This window comes from Schistocerca serialis, chromosome 8, assembly GCF_023864345.2.
Source record: "Schistocerca serialis cubense isolate TAMUIC-IGC-003099 chromosome 8, iqSchSeri2.2, whole genome shotgun sequence".
NCBI classification, from domain to species: domain Eukaryota; kingdom Metazoa; phylum Arthropoda; class Insecta; order Orthoptera; family Acrididae; genus Schistocerca; species Schistocerca serialis.
In genome coordinates, this window is record NC_064645.1 from 159,517,775 (window position 1) to 159,538,368 (window position 20,594).

Here is a 20,594-nt window from a genome sequence, read left to right on the forward strand (position 1 = left end):
GGCGACACCTACAACGTACTGACGTGAGGAAAGTTTCCAACCGATTTCTCATACACAATCAGCAGTTGACCGGCATTTCCTGATGAGACGTTGCTGTGCTGCCTCGTTCAGATGGTTCAGATGGCTCTGAGCACTATGGGACTTAACACCTGAGGTCATCAGTCCGCTAGGATTTAGAACTACTTAAACCTAACTAACCTAAGGACATCAAACACATCCATGCCCGAGGCAGGATTCGAACCTGCGACCGTAGCGCTCGCGCGGTTCCAGACTGAAGCGCCTAGAACCGCTCGGCCACTCCGGCCGTCTGTGATGCCTAGTGTAAGGAGGAGAAATGCGTACCATCACGTTTCCGACATTGATAAAGCTCGGATTGTAGCCTATCGCGATTGCGGTTTATCGTATTGTGACATTGCTGCACGCGTCGGTCGACATCCAATGACTGTTAGCAGAATATGGAATCGGTGGGTTCAGGAGGGTAATACGGAACGCCGTGCTGGATCCCGACGGCCTCGTATCACTAGCAGTCGAGATGACAGGTATCTTATCCGCATGGCTGTAACGGATCGTGCAGCAGCGTCTCGATCCCTGAGTCAACAATGGGGACATTTGCAAGACAATAACCATTTGCACGAACAGTTCGACGACGTTTGCAGCAGCATGGACTATCAGCTCGGAGAGCACGGCTGCGGTTATCCTTGACGCTGCATCACAGACAGGAGCGCCTGCGATGGTGTACTCAACGACGAACCTGGGTGCACGAATGGCAAAACGTCATTTTTTCGGATGAATCCAGGTTCTGTTTACAGCATCATGATGGTCGCATCCGTGTTTGGCGACATCGCAGTGAACGCACATTGGAAGCGTTTATTCATCATCGCCATACTGGCGTATCATCCGGCCTGATGGTATGGCTTGCCATTGGTTACACGTCTCGGTCACCTCTTGTTCGCATTGACGGCACTTTGAACAGTGTAGGTTACATTTCAGATGTGTTACGACCTGTGGCTCTACCCTTCATTCGATCCCTGCGAAACCCTACATTTCAGCAAGATAATTCACGACCGCACGTTGGAGGTCCTGTACGGCCATTCTGGATACAGAAATGTTCGACTGCTGCCCTGGCCAGCACATTCTCCAGATCTCTCAGCAATTGAAAACGTCTGGTCAATGGTGGCCGAGCAACTGGCTCGTCACAATACGCCAGTCACTACTCTTGATGAACTGTGGTATCACGTTAAAACTGCAAGGGCAGCTGTACCTGTACACGCCATCCAAGTTCTGCTTGACTCAATGCCCAAGCGTATCATGGCCGTTATTACGGCCAGAGTGGTTGTTCTGGGTACTGATTTCTCAGGATCTATGAACCCAAACTGTGTGAAAATGTAATCACATGTCAGTTCTAGTATAATATATTTGTCGAATGAAATTCCCTTTATCATCTGCATTTCTTCTTGGTGTAGCAATTTTAATGGCCAGTAGTGTATCAGCAAGACAATGCCGCGTGCTCATGGCAAACGTTTCTACTGCTTGTTTTCATCCTTCCTAAACACCTACCTTGACCAGCAAGGTCGCGAGATCTCACCCCAATTGAGAACGTTTGGAGTATTACGGGCTGGTCTGTCCAAATAGTTCAAGATTGGAGTACCAACCTGACTGTCACCTGTCATATGACCCGACAACGAGGAGTGATGGCCTGGGTTGAAATTTCATTTTATGGCAGGACTCACTTGGTTGTCAACTGCGGCAGCCTTAGAGCACAGCGGTTCGTCTACGATATCCAACAATTCTGTCAATCGATGCCAAGCCGAATAACTGCTTGCATAAGGGCCAGAGGAGGACCGTCGGGTTATTTACTTGCTCAATTTCCCTCGAATAAATTATCCGATTTTTCTAAAATTGTAATCATATCATTTGTTCGACTCCACATGTACATCTACCGATTTCTGTCCCATCCGGATAATTCCTTCGTAGTGGGCTGTTTTTTTTTTGTGTCTGTGGTGTACTGCATCTCATGTGCGTTTCTATTGTCATTTGCGAATGTTATAAAAACTGCCACCTCACCGCCAATATATGTTTCGTAATCGCATGGCGCTTTTGCCCTTGTATGGAGAGCTCCAAAAAATAGTAATCTGCTTACGAGATGAATCGATTGCATGCATGATACGGAGAACCTTGTGTCATTAATTTTATCGCTCTTAGCTAGTGGCTATCGTAAGAAGCAAATGGAAAAGGATAGTAAAGTTTACATTACAGTTTTTAAATATTTAGTAATTTTCTGTCATTTTTATCTACAACTGACGTAAAGTAAAATTAAATCTCGTGCGATTCGTCCCAATAAGGTGGTCGTCATTCGCGGCGCCCTTACAGCACAGCGGTACTGATAAGACGGAGGTTACCAAGAGAAAAAGATTGAATAATCATCGAAAGGATAACGTTCTACGAGTCGGGGCGTGAAATGTCGTAAGCTTGAACGTGGTAGGGAAACTAGAAAATCTGAAAATGGAAATGCAAAGGCTCAATCTAAATATAGTTGTCGTCAGTAAAGTGAAGTGGAAAGAAGACAAGGATTTCTCGTCAGATGGGTACAGGATGATATCAACAGCAGCAGAAAATGGTATAACGGGGGTAGGATTCGTTATGAATAGGAAGGTAGGGCAGAGAATGCATTACTGTGAACAGTTCAGTGACAGGGTTGTTCTTATCAGTATCGACAGCAAACACCGACAACGATAGTTCAGCTTCAGGTATACATGCCGACGTCGCAAACTGAAGATGAAGAGATAGAGAAAGTGTATGAGGATATTGAAAGGGTTATACAGTATGTAAAGGGGGATGAAAATCTAACAGTCATGGGGGACTAGAATGCAGTTGTAGGGGAAGGATTAGAAGAAAAGATTACAGGAGAACATGGGCTCGGGACAAGGAATGAGAGAGTAGAAAGACTGAGTTCTGTAACAAGTTTCAGCTAGTAATAGCGAATACTCTGTTCAAGAATCACAAGAGGAGGAGGTATACTTGGAAAAGACCAAGTGATACTGGAAGATTTCAGTTAGATTACATCATGGTCAGACAGAGATTCCGAAATCAGATACTGGACTGTAAGGCGTATACATAAGCAGATGTAGACTCGGATCACAATATAGTAGGGATGAAGAGTACGCTGAAGTTTAAGAGATTAGTCAGCAAGAATCAATACGCAAAGAAGTGAGGTACGGAAGTACTAAGGAATGATGAGATACAGCCGAAGTTCTCTAGGGCTATAGATACAGCAATAAGGAATAGCTCAGCAGGCAGTACAGTTGAAGGGGAATGGGCATATCTAATAAGGGCCATCACAGAAGTTGGGAATGAAAACATAGGTACAAGGAAGGTAACTGCGAAGAAACCATGGGTAACAGAAGAAATAATTCAATTTATCGATGAAAGCAGGAAGTATAAAAATGTTCCGGGAAACTCAGGAATACAAAAATACAAGTCGTTGAGCAATGATATAAATAGGAATTTCAGAGAAGCTAAGATGAAATGGCTGCATGAAAAACGTGAAGAAATCGAAAAAGAAATGATTGTGCGAACGACAGACTCAGCATACAGGAAAATCAAAACAACCTTCGATGCCAAAGGAAAGGTAGTAACATTAAGAGTGCAGCGGGAATTCCATTTTTAAATGCAGAGTGGAGAGCGGATAGGTGGAAAGAATACACTGAAAGCCTCTACGAGCGGGAAGATTTGCCTGATGTGATAGAAGAAGAAACGCGAGTCGATTTAGAAGAGAAAGGGAATCCAGTATTAGAATCAGAATTTAAAAGAGCTTTGAAGGACTTAAGATCAAATAAGGCAGAAGCGATAGATAATATTCCATCAGAATTTCTAAAATAACTTGGGGAAGTGGCAACAAAGCGACTATTCGCGTTGGTGTGCAGAATGTATGATTCTGGTGACATACCATCTGACTTTCGGAAAAGCATCAACCACACATTTCCGAAGACGGCAAGAGCTGACAAGCGCGAGAATTATTGCACAATCAGCTTAACAGCTCATGCATCCAAGTTGTTCGCAATAATCATATACAGAAGGATGGAAAAGAAAATTGAGGATGCGCTGGATGAGGATCAGTTTGGCTTTAGAAAAGGTAAAGGCACGAGAGAGGCAATTCTGACGTTGGGGTTATTAATGGAAGCAAGGCTAAAGAAAAATCAAGACACGTTTATAGGATCAGTCGACCTGGAAAAAGCGCTACGCAAAGTAAAATGGTGCAAGATGTTCGAAGTTCTGAAAAAAGTAGGGGTAAGCTATAGAGAGAGACGGGTCACATAGAATTTGTACAACAGCCATGAGGGAATAATAAGAGTGGACGACCAAGAACTAAGTGCTCGTATTAAAAATGGTGTGAGAAATGATGTAGCCTTTTGCCCCTACTGTTCAATCTGTAGACCGAGCAAGCAATGATGGAAATAAAAGAAAGTTTCAGGAGTGGAATTAAAATTCAAGGTGAAAGGATATCAATGGTACGATCTGCTGATGACACTGCTATCTTGAGTGAAAGTGAAGAAGAATTACAGGACGTGCTGAACCGAATGAACATGCTAATCAATACACAGTATGGACTGAGAGTAAATCGAAGAAAGATGAAGATAATGAGGGGTAGTGGAAATGAGAACAGCGAGATACTTAACATCAGCTTTGATGGTCACGAAGTAGATGAAGTTAAGGAATTCTGCTACCTAGTCAGTAAAATAACCAACGACAGATGGAGCAACGAGGACATTAAAAGCAGACTAACAATGGCAAAAAAGGCACTCCTGGCCAAGAGAAGTCTGCTAATATCAAATATCGGCCACAATTTGAGCAAGAAATATCTGAGAATGTTCGTCTGGAGTACAGCCCTGTATGGTAGTGAATCATGGACTCTGGGAAAACCGGAACAGAAGAGAATCGAAGCATTTTGATGATACAGACGAATGTTGAAAATTAGGTGGACTGATAAGGTAAGGAATGAGGAGGTTCTGTGCAGAATCGGAGAGGAAAGGAATATGTGGGAAACACTGATAAGGAGAAGGGCAGTGTTGTGGACTGGCAAGACAGCCAATCCCTTGTGACGGGTAGCCGAAAGGCACGCGTTTAAGCTCAGGCAGGCTGGCGTGAGGTCTGGATCAGGTAAAGTAATTATACTAGCAAAAGAAGGTACGTAGCTTCGGAAACACTTAACTTTAATCCATAATTGGTGAACATCGGTCTGACGGTACATGCTTCACAAGATAAATAGCAAATGATAATGGCGCCTTGCTAGGTCGTAGCAAATGACGTAGCTGAAGGCTATGCTAACTATCGTCTCGGTAAATGAGAGCGTAATTTGTCAGTGAACCATTGCTAGCAAAGTTGGCTGTACAACTGGGGCGAGTGTTAGAAAGTCTCTCTAGACCTGCCGTGTGGCGGCGCTCGGTCTGCAATCACTGATAGTGGCGACAAGCGGGTCCGACGTATACTAACGGACCGCGGCCGATTTAAAGGCTACCACCTAGCAAGTGTGGTGTCTGGCGGTGACACCACAGGCAGGATGGTAGGGTATCTGTTAAGACATGATGGAATGACTTCCGTGGTACTAGAGGGAGCTATAGAGGGCAAAAACGGCAGAAATATTCGAATACATCCAGCAAATAATTTAGGACGTATGTTGTAAGTACTACGATGAGATGAAGAGGTTAGCACAGGAAAGGAATTGGTGGCGGGCCGCATCAAACCAGTCAGAAGACTGACGACCAAAAATGAAGTCGTAGCGCTTAATGAAATGAGTGACAACACGTGTTCTCATTACTAAATCGGACAAGAAAAACGAGGTAATTTTTTGGATGTAAACGCAGTACTGCGTTACTTTATTTGCTCGTTGCGCTAGATGTGAAGTATAATCTATTCAAGCTAATATTTAGCTTTAAAATACTTTATAAATGGAAATTTCAAGAAGTTCGTTTGAATTATAATATTCCTTCATTTGTGCCTCATTTACAACAAGACTTCAAAAGTAAGTTACAAATTATAGTGGCAAGCTGAGTAATTTTTGCTCAAAGTCACACAAATACATGAAGCTATTTTGCAACATTTTCATTAAACGTTTGGAGTAGTCTACCAATCGTTCAGTACCTTGATGACAGAAAACCGCTGCTGGTCATAGAGCACTTTGGTAAACACTCTGTGAACGTCTTTATGGTCAGAAAACCTGTGATTGCTGCTAATCGGTCCCTCGATTGCCTGGACACTGTCGTCTGTGGTTGATATCGATGATCTTCCTTCCCCATCAGCTTCACCCACGTTCGTGCAGACTGTCAAATTGCTGGCATCATGTTACTACTGCTACAAGTGACATTGCATTTCGTTGACATATCGCCATAGTTTCAACGTGAATCTGTGTGCAATTGAGACGTTTCCCTCAAATGAATCCTTCGACTCTGGAGTACGTTTCCAGTTGTCGGGGGCCATTTTAATCCCAAACTGTGATGCACGTGTTATCAATACCACCGTAGAACTGTATCTACTGGAACATTTACTCTGAGGTAGTCTAGTCTTTACTGTAATTAATGAGTTGTAATCTGCAGAATGGTCTTAGCATGGGGCGACATGTGTTCAAAATGGTTGGTTCAAATGGCACTGAGCACTATGCGGCTTAACTTCTGAAGTCATCAGTCGCCTAGAACTTAGAACTAATTAAACCTAACTAACCTAAGACCATCACACACATCCAGCCCATGAACGGAAAACAAACGTTGCCCACAGATTTACGGCCTCCTGTGTCCTCACGCCCCGGGTTTTGGGATCATCCAGACGTAGCATAGAGGGACCAAGCGTGCCGCTGCAGACGGTCGTCCAGGGCCAAACACTCGTCTCCACTGCCTCGTTCGCCCTCGGCACGTCACACAGCGCCTCCTCCCAGCGGGCGCGAGGATACCGCGGAAACTCCAAACAGGAGTAAACCAAGAGAAAAACAGCAACCGTGGCAAACGACACGGTTCACATATGGTTCAATAACTGTCACCCCGTACAAACACTCCCTGCCAGCCTACTCTACAATTTGTACAACGTCTGCAGTGTTTCAGAGCAAAATAATAATCAACAATTGATGCAGGATTACCATTCCGTTGTTTGTGGTGAGCTTTTGATACCACATGAAATATCCCTCGAAGCATTCAACACTTGCGTAACGACTGTAGCCCTATGGCCCACTGTACCATTTTCACCTGTGGAGACTTCCACCAAAACTTATCAGCAGTCGCAACAGGGACGAGAGCAGGCAACGTCCCCGGATTTGAAACTGCCAATTAGCATAGCATGCCAACATAGCTCCAGAATCAATAAAGTAAATGAAAAATTGCGACAGCGAATGAGTAATTACACAAAAACTTAAACCTAAATCATAAAACGCAGGCTTTCACGGCCGGTGTTGTCTTCAGTTGAATCTTGAGAGGCCGTGGTCTACGTATAAAATTTCCATCTAACGTGTCGTCTCCATCTGCGGGAGACATCTTCTGAGGTGGTCCGGCTACTGCCACTGACGCTCCAAGTACTCTCGCATTTATAGAGCGCATAGGACACCACCATTCGTCACGTGATGCCGACGATATGCCTATCTTTGGAAGGCGTCATCATTCTCGATTAAGAGTAACCGATTGTCATTCTGCTGGACCAACGTCGACATCCATATTTTGTTAATTTTAAAACTTACTCTTTTCTATTAAAATTTTTATGGTGTTTATGAATCTCTATTGCTTCTCTATACATGCGCTCATGATACTGGGATGTTCGTGCTAGAACGCTTGTCTCATTAAATTTTATTTCGTGATTCCCATCTCGAAAAACATGCTCAGCTACGGCCGATTTTTCGATGTGTCCTAAGCGACAGTTTCTTTTATGTTCGGCTAAGCGGGTGTTTACACTTCTTTTCGTTGTTCCAATATATACTTGTCCACAACTGCATGGAATTTTGTATACCCCAGGTGTTGCTAAGGGGTGTCGGACGTCTTTCGCAGTTCTTAAATATTCCTTAATCTTCTTAGTGGGTCTGAAGATTGTTTCGATCCCATACTTGGCCAGAACTTTCCCGATACGGTCCGTGACTTTATTAAAGAACGGTAGGAAACTTTTCCAGTGGGTGACCGTTGTTGCTATGGACTTGTGACTTCTTTCTTCTTCTTTGATGGAGGGCTCGATCGATTTCCTTCCGGGTATATCCGTTTTTCATGAAGGCTGACCGTAAGTGATTTAGTTCATCTTGTAAGTAAGCCGGCTCACAAAGTTTGTTGGCTCTGTCCACCAAGATTTCCATGACACCTCATTTTTGCCTAGGATGATGGTTAGATTCATTGTGGAGGTATCGATCCGTGTGAGTGTTCTTTCTATATACCCTGTGGCCCAGCGTCCCATCCACCCGCTTAATTACCGACTCATCCAGGAAATTGAGTTGACTGTTGCTCTCTTTCTCCATCGTAAACTGTATCTTCGGGTTAATACTCTTCAGAAGTCTGCAGCGCTCGCTGTTCGAAGATCTCCATAAATAAATTGGCAACAGCTGGGCTGAGAGGGCTTCCCATCGCCACCCCGTCGATCTGTTCGTAAAACTCGTTGTTGTACTGGAAATAAGTTGTCGCTAGGCAGTGTTTAAATAAAGCCACTATGTCAGTAGGAAAAATATCTGCTATATAATAAATAGCTTCGTTTACAGGCACAATGGTAAACAATGACACTACATAGCTCACAGCCCGGAAGTTTTAACTGAAGACTTAAACCTAAAATTGAAACATTCTCGAAATTCTTTGAATTCTCGTGATCGATATGCTGCAACATTTATATCAATAACAGGCCAACATCGTCGAGATTCTCCTTTTCTGGGTTGCATTAACTATCGATATACGTAATTAAGTTTGCAGTCTGCCTCTGTAGCTGATAGTATGGCTGGCTGCAGTGCAGGACGCCCAGGTTCGATTCCGCGGTGGGTCGGAGACTTTCTCCTCTCAGGGACTGGGTGTTGTGTTGTGCTGACACACAAATCGGAGATGTGGTGAGGCGTAGCGCCGTATAACGATCCTACCTTGGAGGCTGTTAAGTGGGAGATGTGTCTCAGAGCTGGATAGTGACAGATGGTGACGCGAGACTGGACGCGCACGTAGTTTATGTATCAGCCGATAGAGGACAATTTTGGATAGGGGGACTGTGATTTTAGTTTCGATTGTGCCCACTAGAGTGCACTAAAGTAATAGAATGTTTTTCATAAACTGTTCTAGTATTTTCTTAAAGTGTTATTATGTCTTTTTGTGTAGGTAAAATGTTATAAATGTGTGTTAGCAGTATGAATGATGCGTGAGTGTGGTTTAAGGTTAATATGAAGATAATTGTTTAACGAGTTGTGTAGCAGGATTTAGTGTTGGAACATTTCGAAGAAGTATGGATATGGATAAAGGGTATTTTTGTAGAATATATTTGTAAAGAAAGTTTATGGTATAGAGAAAGTTAATTCAGGTATAAATAACAATAGTAAATAACTTTATGCATAAGCAAATTTCAGCATATTAAATAATTACGCCGGTAAAAAGTGCAGTCGGTAGGTTTACAGTTTATGTTGTTTTGCTATTGGCTGTTAAGTAAACTGACCAATGGTAAAGCAATATTCTTCGCGCGCCTTTCTCTGCTGGTAGAGAAGACTTAGAGAATTGTAGAGAATAGTCGAAGCCTAGCCATGAAACAGATCGGTAGTGTATGTTAGTAGTTCCGATGGAAACGATAAGTTGCCGGATCTAGCAGTGTTTCATACATCAAAAGTGTTGGAAAGTGACGGCATAATTATTCCGATGTGTGTGTAGAAATTTCGGAATTTTTAAGTTAATTTTGTGACAAGAAAAAACATATATTCCGCGTGGCGTATTGAGCAGATCGGTGGATAAAAAACTGTGACTGCATTTGGTACCGACAGACTTAATATTTGGCGAGCATTGCCAATAAAAAACAATCTGTATTTTTGTAGCTATTACGTTTTCGGGAAATGCAACACCATAAACTTGCTAACGTGAGTGAAAGGGATTGTGAGTGACTGTGTTAAGACTAGCACGGGCTTGGCAGTGATAGTTGTTCACCTAAGTTTCAGAATATATTAATTGAGGACAAAATTTCCAAACTTTCATTTCGTGTTTCTCCCGAAACGTAGATTAGTGACTTAAATTGCAGCCTGGTTCACGTCGAAGTACAGTAGGTTTCACTCGGCTTTCCTACTGATGATCTGCTGAGACAATGTTCACAGGTAGGTGCAGGTTCGTCGTAAAGGGACCGAAAGAACCGCGCCGCCGCAGTGGTACCAAATAAAAAGACTCGCAGTAAGCGGCTGAATTACTCCAGATGGGTGTCCTGGCCACTAATGTCATACGATCATTTCATTAAGTTTGTACGGAGCCCGTGGTTGGTGTCTTTTTTTTGTCTGTGTTTCAGTGTTTTTATTCATATTTGTCATCTTTAGTGCAAGTGGCACATTTTACGTGTATTCTTTACCTTCCCCTAAACCTTTCTGCGCCGCAGCGAGACGCGTGTCGCGGCAACTGCTGCCGTATACTGACGTGTCTCGCCGCACCTGAGACGAGAACATCGGCGCTGCCAATATTTACGTGGCTGCCCCGCGGCGCGCGACGGCGTAATCCAGTCGAGTGGCGCCCGAGCGATCGGCGCTCTGCCGCCGCCGCTGCCTCGGTCCACCCGCCGCCCTCGCAGTTTTGCCCGCCATCCGTCTTCGTCGCTGTCAGGCACGCGCTCGTGCCCAAGAAGGAGGGCGCAGCGTCCTAGCTGGCCGTCTCATTATGGCCCACGGATGCAGTGCGTGGGCCGACGGCCGCGAGGGTGCGTCCGTGGACTGCCCAACATAGTCTCGGCCTCCACGCTGTCTTTATTGGGAGCTGCTTCTTCCGCCCAACGTAGCACTTTCCGCGGTGCTGTTACTTGGCGCGCTGGTTGGCTACTTTGGAGTACACGAGACTCCTCTAAACCACTATAGCTCAAACATATTTGATCGCCATATTCGTCACAATTATTGTTGTTGTTGTGGTCTTCAGTCCTGAGACTGGTTTGATGCAGCTCTCCATGCTACTCTATCCTGTGCAAGCTTCTTCATCTCCCAGTAGTTACTGCAACCTAAATCCTTCTGAATCTGCTTACTGTATTCATCTCTTGGTCTCCCTCTACGATTTTTACCCTCCACGCTACCCTCCAATGCTAAATTTGTGATTCCCTGATGCCTCAGAACAAGTCCAACCAACCGGTCCCTTCTTCTTGTCAAGCTGTGCCACAAACTCCTCTTCCCCCCAATTCTATTCAATATCTCCTCATTAGTTATGTGATCTACCCATCTAATCTTCAGAATTATTCTGTAGCACCACATTTCGAAAGCTTCTATTCTCTTCTTGTCCAAACAATTTATCGTCCATGTTTCACTTCCATTCATGGCTACACTCCATACAAATACTTTCAGAAAACACTTCCTGACACTTAAATCAATATTCGATATTAACAAATTTCTCTTCTTCAGAAACGCTTTCCTTGCCATTGCCAGTCTACATTTTATATCCTCTCTACTTCGACCATCATCAGTTATTTTACTCCCCAAATAGCAAAACTCCTTTACAACTTTAAGTGTCTCATTTCCTAATCTAATTCCCTCAGCATCACCCGACATAATTCGACTACATTCCATTATTTTCGTTTTGATTTTGTTGATGTTCATCTTGTATCCTCCATTCATGACACTGTCCATTGCATTCAACTGCTCTTCCAAGTCCTTTGCTGTCTCTGACAGAATTACAATGTCATCCGCGAATCACAAAGTTTTTATTTCTACTCCATGGATTTTAATACCAACTCCGAATTTTTCTTTTGTTTCCTTTACTGTTTGCTCAATATACAGGTTGAATAACATCGGGGAGAGGCTAAAACACTGTCACGCTCCCTTCCTAACCACTGCTTCCCTTTCATGCCCCTCGATTCTTATAACTGCCATCTGGTTTCTGTACAAATTGTAAATAGCCTTTCGCTCCCTGTATTTTACCCCTGCCACCTTCAGAATTTGAAAGAGAGTGTTCCAGTCAACATTGTCGAAAGCTTTCTCTAAGTCTACAAATGCTAGATACGTAGGTTTGCCTTTCCTTAATCTTTCTTCTAAGTTATGTCATAAGGTCAGTACTGCCTCACGTGTTCCATTAATTCTATGGAATCCAAACTGATCTTCCCCGAGGTCGGCTTCTACCAGTTTTTCCACTCGCCTTTAAAGAATTCGCGTTAGTATTTTGCAGCTGTGACTTATTAAACTGATAGTTCGGTAATTTTCACATCTGTCAACACCTGCTTTCTTTGGGATTGGAATTATTATATTCCTCTTTAAGTCTGAGGGTCTTTCGCCTGTCTCATACATCATGCTCACCAGGTAGTAGAGTTTTGTCAGGATCGGCTCTCCCAAGTCCGTCAGTAGTTCTAATGGAATGTTGTCTACTCCCGGGGCCTTGTTTCGACTCAGGTCTTTCAGTGCTCTGTCAAACTCTTCACGCAGTATCGTATCTCCCAGTTCATCTTCATCCACATCCTCTTCCATTTCCATAATATTGTCCTCAAGTACATCACCTTTGTATAGAACCTCTATATACTCCTTCTACCTTTCTGCTTTCCCTTCTTTGCTTAGAACTGGGTTTCCATCTGAGCTCTTGATATTCATGCAAGTGGTTGTCTTTTCTCCAAAGGTCTCTTTAATTTTCCTGTAGGCAGTATCACAATTAATAGCCATCTGGTACTCATTGCTGAATAATACACAGAAGAATGAAAATTAAAATTGAGAATATGTGATATGGCTGTCAGCATACCAATTCGATTCTACACAGAGTACGCGAAAGAACTTGCCCCCCTTCTAACAGCCGTGTACCGCACGGAAGGTTCCAAATGATTGGAAAAGAGCACAGGTAATTCCAGTTTTCAAGAAGGGTCGTCGAGTAGATGCGCAAAACTATAGGCCTATATATCTGACATCGATCTGTTGTAGAATTTTAGAACATGTTTTTTGCTCGCGTATCATGTCATTTCTGGAAACCCAGAATCTACTTTGTAGGAATCAACATGGATTCCGGAAACAGCGATCGTGTGAGATCCAACACGCTGTAATTTGTTCATGAGACCCAGAAAATATTAGACATAGGCTCCCAGGTAGATGCTATTTTCCTTGACTTCCGGAAGGCGTTCGATACAGTTCCGCACTGTCGCCTGATAAACAAAGTACGAGCCTACGGAATATCAGACCAGCTCTGTGGCTGGATTGAAGAGTTTTTAGCAAACAGAACACAGCACGTTGTTCTCAATGGAGAGACGTCTACAGACGTTAAAGTAATCTCTGGCGTGCCACAGGGGAGTGTTATGGGACCATTGCTTTTCACAATATATATAAATGACCTAGTAGATAGTGTCGGAAGTTCCATGCGGCTTTTCGCGGATGATGCTGTAGTATACAGAAAAGCTGCAGCATTAGAAAGTTGCAGCGAAATGCAGAAAGATCTGCAGCTGATAGACACTTGGTGTAGGGAGTGGCAAGTGACCCTTAACATAGACAAATGTAATGTATTGCGAATACACAGAAAGAAGGATCCTTTATTGTATGATTATATGATAGCGGAACAAACACTGGTTGCAGTTACTTCTGTAAAATATCTAGGAGTATGCGTGCGGAACGATTTGAAGTGGAATGATCATATAAAATTAATTGTTGGTAAGGCGGGTACCAGGTTGAGATTCATTGGGAGAGTCCTTAGAAAATATAGTCCATCGACAAAGGAGGTGGCTTGCAAAACAGTCATTCGACCTACACTTGAGTACTGCTCATCAGTGTGGGATCCGTACCAGGTCGGGTTGACGGAGGAGATAGAGAAGATCCAAAGAAGAGCGGCGCGTTTCGTCACAGGGTTATTTGGTAACCGTGATAGCTTTACGGTGATGTTTAGCAAACTCAAGTGGCAAACTCTGCAAGAGAGGCGCTCTGCATCGCGGTGTAGTTTGATGTCCAGGTTTCGAAAGGGTGCGTTTCTGGATGAGGTATCGAATATATTGCTTCCCCCTACTTATACCTCCCTAGGAGATCACAAATGTAAAATTAGAGAGATTCGAGCGCGCACGGAGGCTTTCCGGCAGTCGTTCTTCCCGCGAACCATACGCGAGTGGAACAGGAAAGGGAGGTAATGACAGTGGTACGTAAATTGTCCTCCGCTACACACCGTTGGGTGGCTTGCGGAGTGTAAATGTAGATGTAGATATCACTTCAAGAAAGGTAAAGGTACCAGACAAGCAGTTCCGACGTTGAGCTTGAGAAAGGAAGAAAGACTTGAGAAAAATCAAGACAAATTCTTAGGATTTGTCGATTGACAAAAAGCGTACGCCAAAGTAAAATGTTCTGAATTCTCTGAGAAGTAGGCGAAACGTATGAGGACAGATGGATAAAATACAAGACCGAAAAATGCGAATAAAAGACCAAGAAGGGAACGCTCGTATTACTAAGTGTTTAAGATTAGGATATAATCTTTCGCTCTACTTTTCAGGTTAGATATCGGAGAAGCAAGGACGGAAATAAAAGCAAGGTTCAGGAATAGGAATAAAATTCACGGTAGAAGAACACCAATAATAAGATTCGTTGATCACAGTGAAACTCAGGAAGAATTGCAGAAGCTGTCGAACGGAATGAGGAGTCTAATGTGAACAGAGTATTGAGAGCTGGTTTCTCAGGATGGGGCAGGGTAAGGTGACGGTTGTGGGTGGGGCCGTAATAAGTTACTCTCGGTTGCACAACAAATACCTAAAATTTATCTAAAGAAATTAAAATTATAAAACAATCTATTAAAAAACACAATTTACTGTATGACAGCTGAAGGTCTTCACAAACAAACAAAAATCCACAATTTTAGGGCCGAAGGCCACCAACAATAACCTCAAACAACAAACGGCTGAAGGTCTGAATTAGAAGTCAGAAGAACAATTCCAAATAATACATATTGAGATAAATATTCGTTTTAAAACAAACTGTAACACAGCTGAGGGCCTTATTATACAAGTGAAATTATCACTCGTCTGAAAGCCACAAACAGTTACAAAAAACAAACAGCTGAAGGCCTGAATTAAAAGTCAGAAAAGCAATTCCAAATAGCACTTTTAAAATAAATACCTTGCTTTTAAAACAAGTTTGCTTTAAAAAAAAAACTTACTGTAACACGGCTGAAGGCCTTATCACCAAAGAAGTGAAATTATTGTTCGGCTGAAGGCCACACCAACAATAATTAGAAAATTACAAATATGGTTAAAACAAACATCACAATCTAAGGAATGAGAACAAGCAGTTCTCAGCAAGTGTTCCAAGAGTCCGCCTGGGAAGGTAACTCAAAGATAACGTAAGATGAGACAGGCAGCCAAGAGTTGTGCTCACGTATCAGGATGGCAACTCAAACTAGGGGCAGCTTAAGCGCCGACCGACCGGCTAACCAATCCCCCTAACGTCCGATCACCGGTACAACGATGGAATATCTTTAGGCAAGGGCGAAGAGACACAGCACTGCGTCTTCAGAAAACACCCAAGGCCGAAGGAAACACTAGAACTAAGGTAGACCTCCATAAAGAAATATGCACAGTACAATACAAGAGGCTGTCGAACTACACGCAGTGTCGGACAGCATTAACACGACGAGGAAAGGTACACTGCCAGAAACGTACGTTAACCTCCAGGGCAGGTAACTGGGGTGTTAGCAGCCGCAAGGCAGAAAATACCGGTGGTTGCAATTCACTAATAAGAATAATACTAAATTCAATGATGAATAACAATTAGAGAAAGACGCCAGCAATATTTCACCGCCTCGAAACACTTCACTCGTTGCCGCCAGGCTCAGCGGCCCTGGGAGCAACAAACCTCCGACCAAAGGCGAGATCTCAGAATAGTCGAGGCTACATTAGTAGTTTACTCTTTACTCAACTTAAACGTCTAGGGTTGGGTGTGCAACGAAGTCGTCGCTCCCGCAGCTACCCCTCCTCGATCTGGTAATGGCAGCACGTCGCCAGAGACCCCGGCTTGCCCTCGAGCTGCACAAACGTGCTCGCTGCTGCGCCCCCAACCGACCTGGTGTCCGTTCGCCTTCTCCTCACCTAATCCAGTACGCAGACAGCATTAAAATAACTGCTCATTCAAAACCACAAGATACACACGGACCCAGGAAAACAATTCCGCCAACAACTCACAATACTAAAACCAGTCACTGTGAAACAACATGGACGAATCATCTACATCTACATCTACATCTACATTTATACTCCGCAAGCCACCCAACGGTGTGTGGCGGAGGGCACTTTACGTGCCACTGTCATTACCTCCCTTTCCTGTTCCACTCGCGTATGGTTCGCGGGAAGAACGACTGTCTGAAAGCCTCCGTGCGCGCTCGAATCTCTCTAATTTTACATTCGTGATCTCCTCGGGAGGTATAAGTAGGGGGAAGCAATATATTCGATACCGCATCCAGAAACGCACGCTCTCGAAACCTGGCGAGAAATCTACACCGCGATGCAGAGCGCCTCTCTTGCAGAGTCTGCCACTTGAGTTTATTAAACATCTCCGTAACGCTATCACGGTTACCAAATAACCCTGTGACGAAACGCGCCGCTCTTCTTTGGATCTTCTCTATCTCCTCCGTCAAACCGATCTGGTACGGATCCCACACTGATGAGCAATACTCAAGTACAGGTCGAACGAGTGTTTTGTAAGCCACCTCCTTTGTTGATGGACTACATTTTCTAAGCACTCTCCCAATGAATCTCAACCTGTCACCCGCCTTACCAACAATTAATTTTATATGATCATTCCACTTCAAATCGTTCCGCACGCATACTCCCAGATATTTTACGGAAGTAACTGCTACCACTGTTTGTTCCGCTATCATATAATCATACAATAAAGGATCCTTCTTTCTACGTATTCGCAATACATTACATTTGTCTATGTTAAGGGACAGTTGCCACTCCCTGCACCAAGTGCCTATCCGCTGCAGATCTTCCTGCATTTCGCTACAACTTTCTAATGCTGCAACTTCTCTGTATACTACAGCATCATCCGCGAAAAGCCGCATGGAACTTCCGACACTATCTACTAGGTCATTTATATATATTGTGAAAAGCAACGGTCCCATAACACTCCCCTGTGGCACGCCAGAGGTTACTTTAACGTCTGTAGACGTTTCTCCATTGATAACAACATGCTGTGTTCTGTTTGCTAAAAACTCTTCAATCCAGCCACACAGCTGGTCTGATATTCCGTAGGCTCTTACTTTGTTTACCAGGCGACAGTGCGGAACTGTATCGAACGCCTTCCGGAAGTCAAGAAAAATAGCATCTACCTGGGAGCCTGTATCTAATATTTTCTGGGTCTCATGAACAAATAAAGCGAGTTGGGTCTCACACGATCGCTGTTTCCGGAATTCATGTTGATTCCTAAATAGTAGATTCTGGGTCGGCACAAACACAGAGAAGTCAGAAGCGGTCGGAAGACCAAATACATGTCGTTCGCTGCGACGACCGACCGAACGACCAACCAATGGTCATCCCCACTCAAGTCAGGCACGGGAAAGAGCCCAGTATAAATCGTCGACTGACAACTTATTGCCATGAGGTCACTTCGAAGGGCGCGCGCGCGCGCACACACACACACACACACACACACACACACACACAGACATAGGTGAAAGTTGCACTACCCGAATATCATGCTCCATTCAACTAAAACTCGCTGAATCCGGTCCTTGACGTGGTCGTGCACTCTCGCGCCCACATCCTTCCGTCGGACAGTGCATATAAGTCGCCAGCGGTCGGGCGAGTACTGGCTGTCCAGACCTCACTGCTGCTCCGTCCCAACTCAACTCGCTCGACAAACGACGACCCGGATTTACTAGACGCCGCTCCAAAGATGGTACCCCAGTACGCGCTATCGATAAGCGCTGGTGCTGCTACTCATGCACAGACAACGCGAGCAAACGTAGTGGCGCCAGTGAACACACTAAGAAAACGAGACGCCACTATCGCTATTACAGGATGCCAAGCTATGAACGACATCAATGAGAGCACCACACGGCTCAAGTATGAACAAAGAGTTTACCAGAGAAAGACAAAAGTAATTAAGAGTAACGGAAATGAGATTATCGACAAACTGACCATCAAAATTGGGGAAATTAAACTAGACGAAGTTACGTTGCAACAAAAATAAAACACAATAGAAATTTATTGCCAAATTTATTAATACATGTCTCATCATTTTGTCCCTTATTCTTGTCAGTGTCTTCCATTTATTCCTTTCTTCGCGATTCTACGGAAACCCTCCTCCTCATTCTTTATCTTATCAGTCCACTCAATTTTCAATATTCTTCTGTAGCATCACATCTCAAATGCTTCTAGTCTCTTCTATTCCGGTTTTCCCACAGTGCATACTTAGAAATTTCTGCCTCAGATTAAGGTCTATCTTTGATATCAGTACATTCCTATTGGTGGGGAATGGCCCATTTGTCTGTTCTAGTCTGCTTTTCATGCCATCCTTGCTTCGTCCGCGATGAATTATGTTGCTTCCAAGGTAGCAGAATTCCTTAACTTCGTCTACTTGCTGATCATCAACTTTGCTGTTAAGTTTCTCGCTGCACTCACTTCTGCTACTTCTCATTTGTTTGGAATTTTTCCTGTTTACTCTCAGTTCATATTCTGTAATCATTAGATTATACAATTTATTCAGCATATGCTATAGTTCTTCTCCGCTTTCGCTGAGTGTAGTAATATCATTAGCGAATCTTATCATTTCACCCTGAATTTCAATACCACTCTCGAACTTTTCTTTTATTTCCGTCATTGCTTCTTCGGTGTATATACTAGGTGTACCGGTATGAAATGAGCGTTTTTTTGTGAAAATGATTTTGAATTGAAAAGTAGAAATATTTTAATCAAAGTACTGACCATTGCTTTCCATACACTTTGACCAACTTTCTGGCAATAGAAATGTTCGTCTTTTGAAGCAAACCAATCAGACACCCAATTTTCGACTTCTTCGTAGGAATCGAAGTGTTCCTCAGCCAATGCGTGTCCCACTGATGAAAACAAATGGTAGTCGGAAGGGGCCAAGTCTGGTGAATACGGCGGGTGGGGTAGCAGTTTTGTTTTGTGTGCAGGTACATTGTCGTGTAAAAAAATTACTCTGCCATGTCTTCTGGCCCATTGTGGTCTTTTTTCGATGAATGGATAGTTCAAATTGATCATTTGTTGTCTGTTGCGATTAGTATTCACAGTGTCCCCAGGTTTTAGAAGCTCATGATACACCACACCTTAATGATCCCACAAAACATAGAGCATTGTCTTCTTGCCGAATCGATCTGGTTTTCCAGTCGATGTTGAACCCATGATTTTTCCCGTTTAGGATTCTTAAAATAAATTAATTTTTCGTAGCCAGTAACAATTCGATGCAAAATTGATTTTCTTTCATGTCTTTGAAGCAAAATTTGACAAATGGTTTTTGGGTTTTCCATCTGTCGTTCATTCAATTGATGTGGCGCCCATTTTCCACACTTTTGCATCTTTCCCATAGTTTTAAAATGGTCAGAAATTCTTTTTTGTACAACATTTAGCATTACTGCCATTTGCTTCTGACTCAAAGTATCATCTTCATCCAATATTGCTTGCAATTTGGCGTCTTCGAACTTTTTTGGTGGCCTTCCACGTTCTTCATTTCTTACATCAAAATCATTATTTCTGAACCGTTGAAACCATCTTTTGCATGTTCCTTCTGATAGAGCATCATCACCATATGCCTCGACAAGCATTCGATGCGACTCTGCAGCCCTTTTTTTTTCAAATGAAAACAAAAAATTAATGCTTTCCGCAAATCATCACTTTCTGGTACAAAATTCGACATTGTTAACAGGATGAAAACATATGATGTTGTTTGTTCCATGACTTGATGTATACTAAATTTCTTTGACAGATGTCATACCAACCAAACAAAAAAAATTAAGGCTCGTTCACAAGAAATGTTCCCTATCGACACATTTGTATCTTAACGCTCATTTCATACCGGTACACCTTTTATTGAACAATAGGGATGAAAGGTGGCATCCCTGCTTTACACTCTGTTTAATCCGAGAGCCTTACACCTAATTTCCACGAAATCTCAAGTTCTTCGATTCCACGTTTGACTTCTTCTCAACTGCCGCGCGGGATTAGCCGAGCGGTCTGCGGCGCTACAGTCTTGGACTTTTCGGCTGGTCCCGGCGGAGATTCGAGTCCTCCCTCGGGCATGGGTTTGTGTGTTTGTCCGTAGGATAATTTAGGTTAAGTAGTGTGTAAGCTTAGGGACTGATGACCTTAGCAGTTAAGTCCCATAAGATTTCACACACACACTTCTTCTCAACTTTCCTCACAGGCCGTCATGCCTTTTATATCCTTTCCTCAAGCGTAACTTCTCGTCGGTCTGTAGTATCATGGTCGTTGACTGGATATTAAACCCTAATTTTTCTTCCTGTACTTTTTCTGATACCATCTAC